This window comes from Vombatus ursinus, unplaced genomic scaffold (assembly GCF_900497805.2).
Source record: "Vombatus ursinus unplaced genomic scaffold, bare-nosed wombat genome assembly UNPS02014798.1, whole genome shotgun sequence".
NCBI classification, from domain to species: Eukaryota; Metazoa; Chordata; class Mammalia; order Diprotodontia; family Vombatidae; genus Vombatus; species Vombatus ursinus.
Genome location: NW_020954576.1, coordinates 48271355 through 48278564, shown reverse-complemented (window position 1 = coordinate 48278564; position 7210 = coordinate 48271355). Strand labels below are relative to the sequence as shown.

Here is a 7210-nt window from a genome sequence, read left to right as displayed (position 1 = left end):
TGGGGATAATACCAGCACTTACCTCCTAGGGTTATTGTGAGGATAAATGAGGTGACCTTTGTAAAGCTCTGCAAAGCTAAAAGCACTCTATAAATGCTAGCTATTATGATGGTGAATATTCTCTACTTTTCGAATACAGGGAAGCAGAAGCCCGCCTTTCAACTAAAGTGGCTTGCTCAGTTGGGCTTGGGGAGAACCAAAGGATTGGAAAACCATCAGCAACAGGACGTTCCAGGACGTCATGGGGATACACTTCTAGCTGGGGTGGATTAGGCTGACCAACATTACAGGGAGAAGGGAACCAATGGAATACTGGTAGGGACATAACAGTAACTACCTATTTCATAAGTATCCTGAGAGACAGCAGCATGGTGTAGGCAGGGCCCTGGATTCGAGTCCTAACTCTGCCTTCAACTGTGTGACCTTGGATAAATCACTTTCCTTTTCTGGGGCTCTTGGTAAAATGAGGAGGCTGGACTACATGATCTTTAAGGCTCGCTGCGGTCTCTGAGTTCTCAGAGCTGGAAGGAGGGGGTGGGCACCTGGGCAGAGCTAGTCCTGGGGATTGGCAGCGGCAGAGGGCAGGGCCCGGAGGGGGAGGAGTCAACATGGACAAGTGAAAAACTCCAGCCGGGGGCTGGGCTTTTCCCTTTCCTCCTCCCCTTCCCGACCGTCCCCTTTCCCTCCCTCTTTCCTTCCCTCCTCCCCCTCCGGCTCAGGTTGCAGCTTCTCTCGGGAGCTGCTCACCTTTCCTGAACAGGGGAAGCAGCCGCCGTGCCTGGGTGGGGAGAGCAGCAGGACGCAGGACGCAGGGCGCAGGGCACTGAGTTCCTCGGACCTCCTCCCGTCTTCCACCCACCCCAGGCAGGGAGCGGGATCCGGAGCCGGAGCTGGAGCCGGGGCGCGGAGCGGTAAGTCCTGCCCTGCGAGCTGCGCATTCGGTCCGGCTTGTCTGCCTGGGGTGCACTGGGGGTGGGGTAGGGGAATGTTTGCAGGGGAAGAAGGAGGTACTGCCCGAGGTGTAAACGGAGCAAGGTACAGCGGAGGAACTCTTAAAGGGGCCGCGCTGCTCTCTACCTTGGGGCGGGGGGTGGAAGGAGAGGCAGAGAAGACGCACTCTGTGTGTGGCATATAGGGAGGGGGTGCGGCCGGCGGAGAGCGCAGCCGCCCCAAATTCCAGGTGGTCAGCAGTAAGAGCGAGGGCATTTTCTCATGTTTAGATACCCCCCCAACACACACACTCCATTGCTCTTAACCTCCTCAATTCCAGGATTCTGCAAATCGGACTCAGGTGTCCGGGCCAGTTTAGTGGCCCTTGGACTCCCATCACCATCTCCAAAGCAAAGTTTCTTGTTGCTTTTTAAAGCTCCCCTCAACAGACTTTAAGTGTCCTTCTTCTGGGACTTGATGAACCCGGGGAACCCAGGCATCTGGACTAGAGAGCCACACAGAAGGGAGCCCAAGGCCTGAGCTCTGTCTGGCCAAATGCTCTGTCTGAGCCTTGAGATGCTGAGGGTGTGTGTTGGGGGCAATGAGGTATTGCTGGGGGGGGGAGGGGCGGCGGCGGCGGCGGCAAGGGCTTTGGGGATTGCCCATCTCCTTGCCTTCCTGCCCGTTGTAACTAAACTTAGTCCAGAGCGCAACGAGGGGAAGACTTCTGAGCCTGGCTGGCCTGTTCTTCCTCAGAGAATGTCTGCTGGTAATGTGGAAATGGGATGAATGCCCCACCTCTCACCTCCAGCCAGCAGGCAAAGGGTTAGTGTTAGGGGCTGGAAATGTGTGAGGGGTGGTTGGTTCTAGGGGAAACGTGTGGTTTGGGAATTCTAAGTCGACATGGTTTAAGGACTGATTGTGTGGGAAGTGGAGTGGGGAGCGGCAGGTTAGGAATCAGAGATGGATGTCTCCAGCTGGAGTCTCCTCTGAGAGGAGAGCTTTCTCCTCTGTCAAGGGGTGAAAGAAAAGTCTTACTTGTCCCAGGAGATGATCTGGTGGCAGGGGATGATTAGAGAAGGGTGATGTTATAACTAAAAACCCACCTTGGAGGGAGAATGCTTCTCTACACAGCCTCTTTCTGGTTTCCTCTATTCCATCTCCAGACACCCAGGCCTCGGTATGAGCACTATGCAGATTGAAGAGAAGGGGAAATGGGAAATAGGTCTGCATAGCTAGGATTCATGAGTTTAGGAATCGATCACATCTAATTTGTGCAATTAATTGTTGTGTAGGAGGGCTCCAAGAGCAGGTCTTGGGTGGAGGGCAGCAAAGGTCCATTTCGGCCACTTCTCAAGGACTGTCCCTCTCCTCTGTCTCTAGTTCCTCTGGCCCTCAGTGATTCCTTGACAGTGGGGCCTGGCTCTGTGACTCACTGACACCTTGCCCTGTCCATCCTGTGTCAGCTCCACGTGAGATTTCCTGTTCCTTCCCCTCCCCCTCCAAGCACTCTGAGTATTTGCACATTCCATTATAGTGACCTGAGTGAGCAGAACCAAGAGCCAGTAATAGAGATGGGACAACTGGGGCTGAGAGGGAGATTTTGAGAGAGGGAAATTGGGCAATTCTCTTCGCCTATCCAGGCTCCAGTGTGTTAATCTGTCAGAGGAGGGGGTTGCACGGCATGACTTTAAAGGTCCCTTGCAGATCTAAATCTGTGATCCAAGGAGGGAATTACACAATTACTCCATTTCCCCTGTAGGATAGGGCTGGGAAGATGTACTTAGGTTTTGAGACAGGGAAAGGCTCATAACACCAATTGCTTGTGTGTTTGGGGTGGGAAAGTAATGTCTGAGTCTCATTGTGATCCCTAAAACTTTCTCCCATTGCCTAGAAAGAGGGTTACTTTCCAGAATCAAAGATATATGACCATTCAGTTCAGTCTTTGCCCTGGCTGCTTCAGGCTGGCTTTGTTGCTTCTCTAAGTAGTTGTGATTAAGGGGTTGGCATACAAAGCCCTCTCATCACAGTCCTCCAAAGCCTCGGTCTAGGTAGGGGCCTCTGTATTCCCTGGATGTCTGGATTCCTAGACATCCCTCTCCCCTGGCCTATTTATTGTAATTCTGATTCATCCCAGTCCCATCTGGGTTTTCAGAAAACAAATTGGGCTTGGACAAATCACTTCATCTTTCTCAGCCCCTTGTTTCCTTATCTATAAAATGAGGGTAGGGGGCTGCAAGGTCTCTATGGTTCCATCCAGTTTTAATACTGTAGGATTCTGAGATTCCCTCCTGATCTTTGGACTAGGACCCCCAGGGAAGGGAGGAGTAGGGTTAGGGGAGGGAACAGAAGGATGAGGTTCCTATCCTTTGGCAGTGATCCCGTACCTGAGAAAGGGGGACTCAGGAAGCAAATAGGTCCTTGGAGCCAATCTCCTCCCAGGGTCAGGTTTCTTGCCTGGGAGTCTCCCACTCGGGCTGAGCTGCCTTTTAAGGTTGCGTTTATTTCCTCTACAATCCCAGGGACTCTGTTCTCTGCTGCCCTCTGCCCCCTCTTCAGGAAAAGGTTTTCCAAACTCCTGGTTTAAGAAAAAAAAAAAAAGCCCCTACCGTTGTCCCAACCACCCTCCCTTCCTTAGGACTTCCAGTCTCAGTAGGGATATATGCAGCACCCACTTTTCTCCCTGGTTCTCCTGAGCCATACTTGGGCCCTACAGGGCAGAGGAGAGACCTTGGACATTGGATGCCTTTGTTTGGAAGGCAAGCTTCTTCCTGATTGGCAGGCAGGGGTCCGCTCTGTGCCTGGCCAGGCAGAGGAAGGCAGGAACAGGCTCGCCCACTACCTCGAGGTGAACCACTAGGTGACTATCTTTCTTGTTATGCCAAGGGAAAGAAGGGGGTGCAGCCCAGAGGAGAACAGATGGAGAAACAAGGCCTGGAGTCAGGAAGGGGAACTAACTAACTTGTTAGCCAGAGACTAATAAGTCCTGTTGACGTGATAGGGGGGAAAGAGGATGGTGGGGATCTGACAGCCCCCTGATCCTAGGATCTCTTTTTTTTCTAGGACTGTCCCTGCAAGGCATAATGCCTTCTCCAATTCTTAATTAATTACAGCCACTGTTCTGTTCTGGACTTCTCTGGAGTAGGCTCTTCTTCAGACTCTGGTGATCAGCTTTGGCCCTATAGGAGACAGTCGTGCCAGACTCTCTCTCCCCACAACATACACCCCCATATACACACTGTGCCTCATACACAATGTCCTGCCATGGCCTTTTCTCTCCTTCCCCCTGCGCTCTGCCTGACTCCCCCAAACCTGGACCCTGTGCCCTTCTGACAGTACCTGCTGAGTGAGCACTTTCTCATCTCCAAGGGGAGGGAACAGAGAGGCCAGCTTTTCTCCTTCCTTCCCTCCCTCATACCTCCCTCCCCTCTAAGCTTAAGCCTAGATCTCAAATCAAGCCATGCAGAAAGGGCAGGTCTCATAAAATATTAGAAGGGACTGTAGAGATCGTCTAAGTAAGGCAGTCTGATACAGGAGGTAGCATGCTAGACTGGGAGTCAGGAATTCCTGGGTTCACATTCTGCCCCTGACACTGACTGATCACAGTCTAGGCACATCACTTTTCTGAGCCTCAATTTCCTTATCTGTCAGTGGAATCCCTGTGGTACCAGCCTCACAGGGTTAATATGAGAGTCAAATGAGATAATAGACAAAGTATTTTGCAAACTTTAAAATATTATTCAAACAGTAATTATTCTCTAGATACAAGGTCATGGATTTAGAGCCAAAAGGCACCTCTGAGGTTATCTAGTCTACTAATCACTTCATTTTTGCAGATGTGGAAACCGAGGCCCAGAGAAGTGATATAGGTTGCTCGAGGTCAAATCTTAGGACTGAAATTTGAATCGGGGCCAGAATTAGGAGCAAGGTCTTCTGGTTCCAAATTCAACCTCCTTTCCACAGCGCTACATCAACCCTAGCATCTTATAACTGGGGAAACAGAAGTCACTAGACTATGATCACTCCCTGAAGATGGCCACAGAACTCATTGCTGGGATAGGTAGGGAGGTGGTGAATTAGAGCTGGGCACCACTCTGGGAAGACAGGAAACAGTTGAATCTCCTGACTGAAAGAAAATCTGTTCCCAAAGTCTCCTCTGCTCAGGGTCAGAAGAGGAGAGGAGCAAAGCAGTGATAGCTGTGGACAAAAATAGACCCCAGTACTCCCTGCCCTGAAGGAGAAATTGAGGGGACATGAGAGAAAACATTTCTTGGGTATCACAGTCATGGTACATGCCCAGGCATTTATGAATATTTTGTATGTATGGTATATAAGCTTATTTATATTCATGTTGTTTCAAAAGAATTCAAGTTCTTTGAAGGCAGGAATGGTTTCATTTTTGTTTTTGTATCTCTTGTGCTTGGCATATAGTAGGTGCTTAATAAATGTGTGTTGATTGATTGATGATAGGATAAACTTAATGAAAGCTGGGGCTATGCTTTGTTATTTTTGTAGACCCCCAGTACTTATCACGGTGTTTTGTACACATTAGATGCTTAATAAAGAATTAAATTAATTGGAGGCAGCTAGGTGGTGCAGTGGATAGAGCACCGGCCCTGGATTCAGGAGGACCTGAGTTCAAATATGGCCTCAGACACATAACACTTACTAGCTGTGTGAACCGGGGCAAAAAAAAAAAAAGAATTGAATTAATGAATGAGTGAATAAGAGAGTAGAAATCTCCTTTCTCTGAGATCTTTCTGAGTAGGTAAAGCCCCCATAAACACTCTAAACTAGGAAAGGAAACAGGAAGATAGATAACCCCTGCACGGCCATTGTCTATGCTCTTCTGATCAGCTGTGACAATAGAAATAGGCGGTCTCTCCAGGGAATCAGGTGTGATCTGTCTGACAGGCCCTGCCTAAGGGTACCTTGTTCAGTTTGCCCTAAATGAAGGTTCCTGTGCGGTATCAGGTCTTTACTCCAATTATGAATTTTGATTTCATTAATTTCTCTCCCACAACCCCAGGTTTTACCAGAGTTGTTGAAAGGCTTGGCAGAGGGGAAGAGGCAGTGGACTTACACCCAGAAGAGCTCTAGGTCATCCCAGCCAAGTCACCCTAGGCAACCAACTTCTCCTTTAAACCTCATTTTCCTCATCTGTACAATAGGCATCATTGAAACTTAAAATAACTTGGTCAGGTCCTTGGCATTGAAGACCACATGTGTATTGTAAAGAGCTTTTCAAGGGCCAAATCTTATTACTACTGTTATTATAAGTCCCGGGCAGTTAGTTCCCCTTCCTGACTCCAGGCCTTGTTTCTCCATCTGTTCTCCCCTGGGCTATGTCCCCTTCTTTCCCTTGGTATAACAAGAAAAATAGTCACCTCACGGTTTCCCTCAAGGTGGTGGGCAAGCCTGTTCCTGCCTTCCAGACAAAAGCATTCAATGTCCAAGTTAGGCAGGGTCAGGAGAGAGGGCTTCTTAGAGAAGTTTGAATTTGGTTGGGATAGGTAGTAGGGAGAGATTGCAAGCTGTAGGGGAAAGATATGATGAAGCCAAGTCAAGTCAACAAGCATTTATTGAGTACCTGCTCTCTGCTAAGCACTGTGCTAAATTCTAGAGGTACAAAGAAAGGCAAAAACATCCTGCCCTCAAGGAACTTAGAGTCTAATGTGACAGATAACATGAAAATAGGTGCTGTTATCATTCCCATTTTACAGATGTTGGACCTGAGGCTGAATAAGAGGTGATATGGGGAGCTGCCTTCTTCCCCTTTTTGTCTTGACCATGGAGATATGTGCCTAGGTGTCAGGTGCCAGGATCTCCCTACTTGGGAGGGGGGAGGATCAAGACAGGAGGTCGTGTGCCTAAGGGCATCAGTGATATGAGAGCTACTTCTGGACCAATGTGAAGAGGATCAGTCATGGTCAAAGAACCCCTCCCTGCCCTTAGCACTAGAGATTGGACTGGGTGCCATGTTCTAAGCTGCTGCCAAACCTTAGTATAGTTCCTTCCCTGGAAAGAGCAAGCATTTGGATAAGTTGTTGACTATCTTTACATTGGTGCCCTTAGAGAGGGGCACCAATAGCTAGATAGGTTCCCCTAGTCCCACCCAAAGTTGATCTTTAGTGCCAATACTCATGGACTGAGAGTCTGAACCTTGGGTTTGAATCCCAGCTCTGACCCTACCCAACTAGTTGTATAACCTTGGACAGTTCACTTGTGATCTATTGAGAGGATACAACATAATTGGATCACTATCCATTGCTGCCCCTCT

The 7210-nt window shown here is 49.2% G+C and overlaps 1 protein-coding gene across 2 annotated transcripts in view; it reads left to right on the top strand.

Moving 5' to 3' along the window:
- The first annotated feature begins 678 nt into the window (after nucleotides 1-678).
- Nucleotides 679-7210, top strand: part of CDK18 (cyclin dependent kinase 18) — a 46767-nt gene continuing 40235 nt past the window's right edge. For both annotated transcript variants that reach the window (XM_027871286.1, XM_027871285.1), the window contains exon 1: nucleotides 679-911. The gene's annotated coding sequence lies outside the window, so the exon portion shown is untranslated. The remainder of the gene's footprint in view (nucleotides 912-7210) is intronic.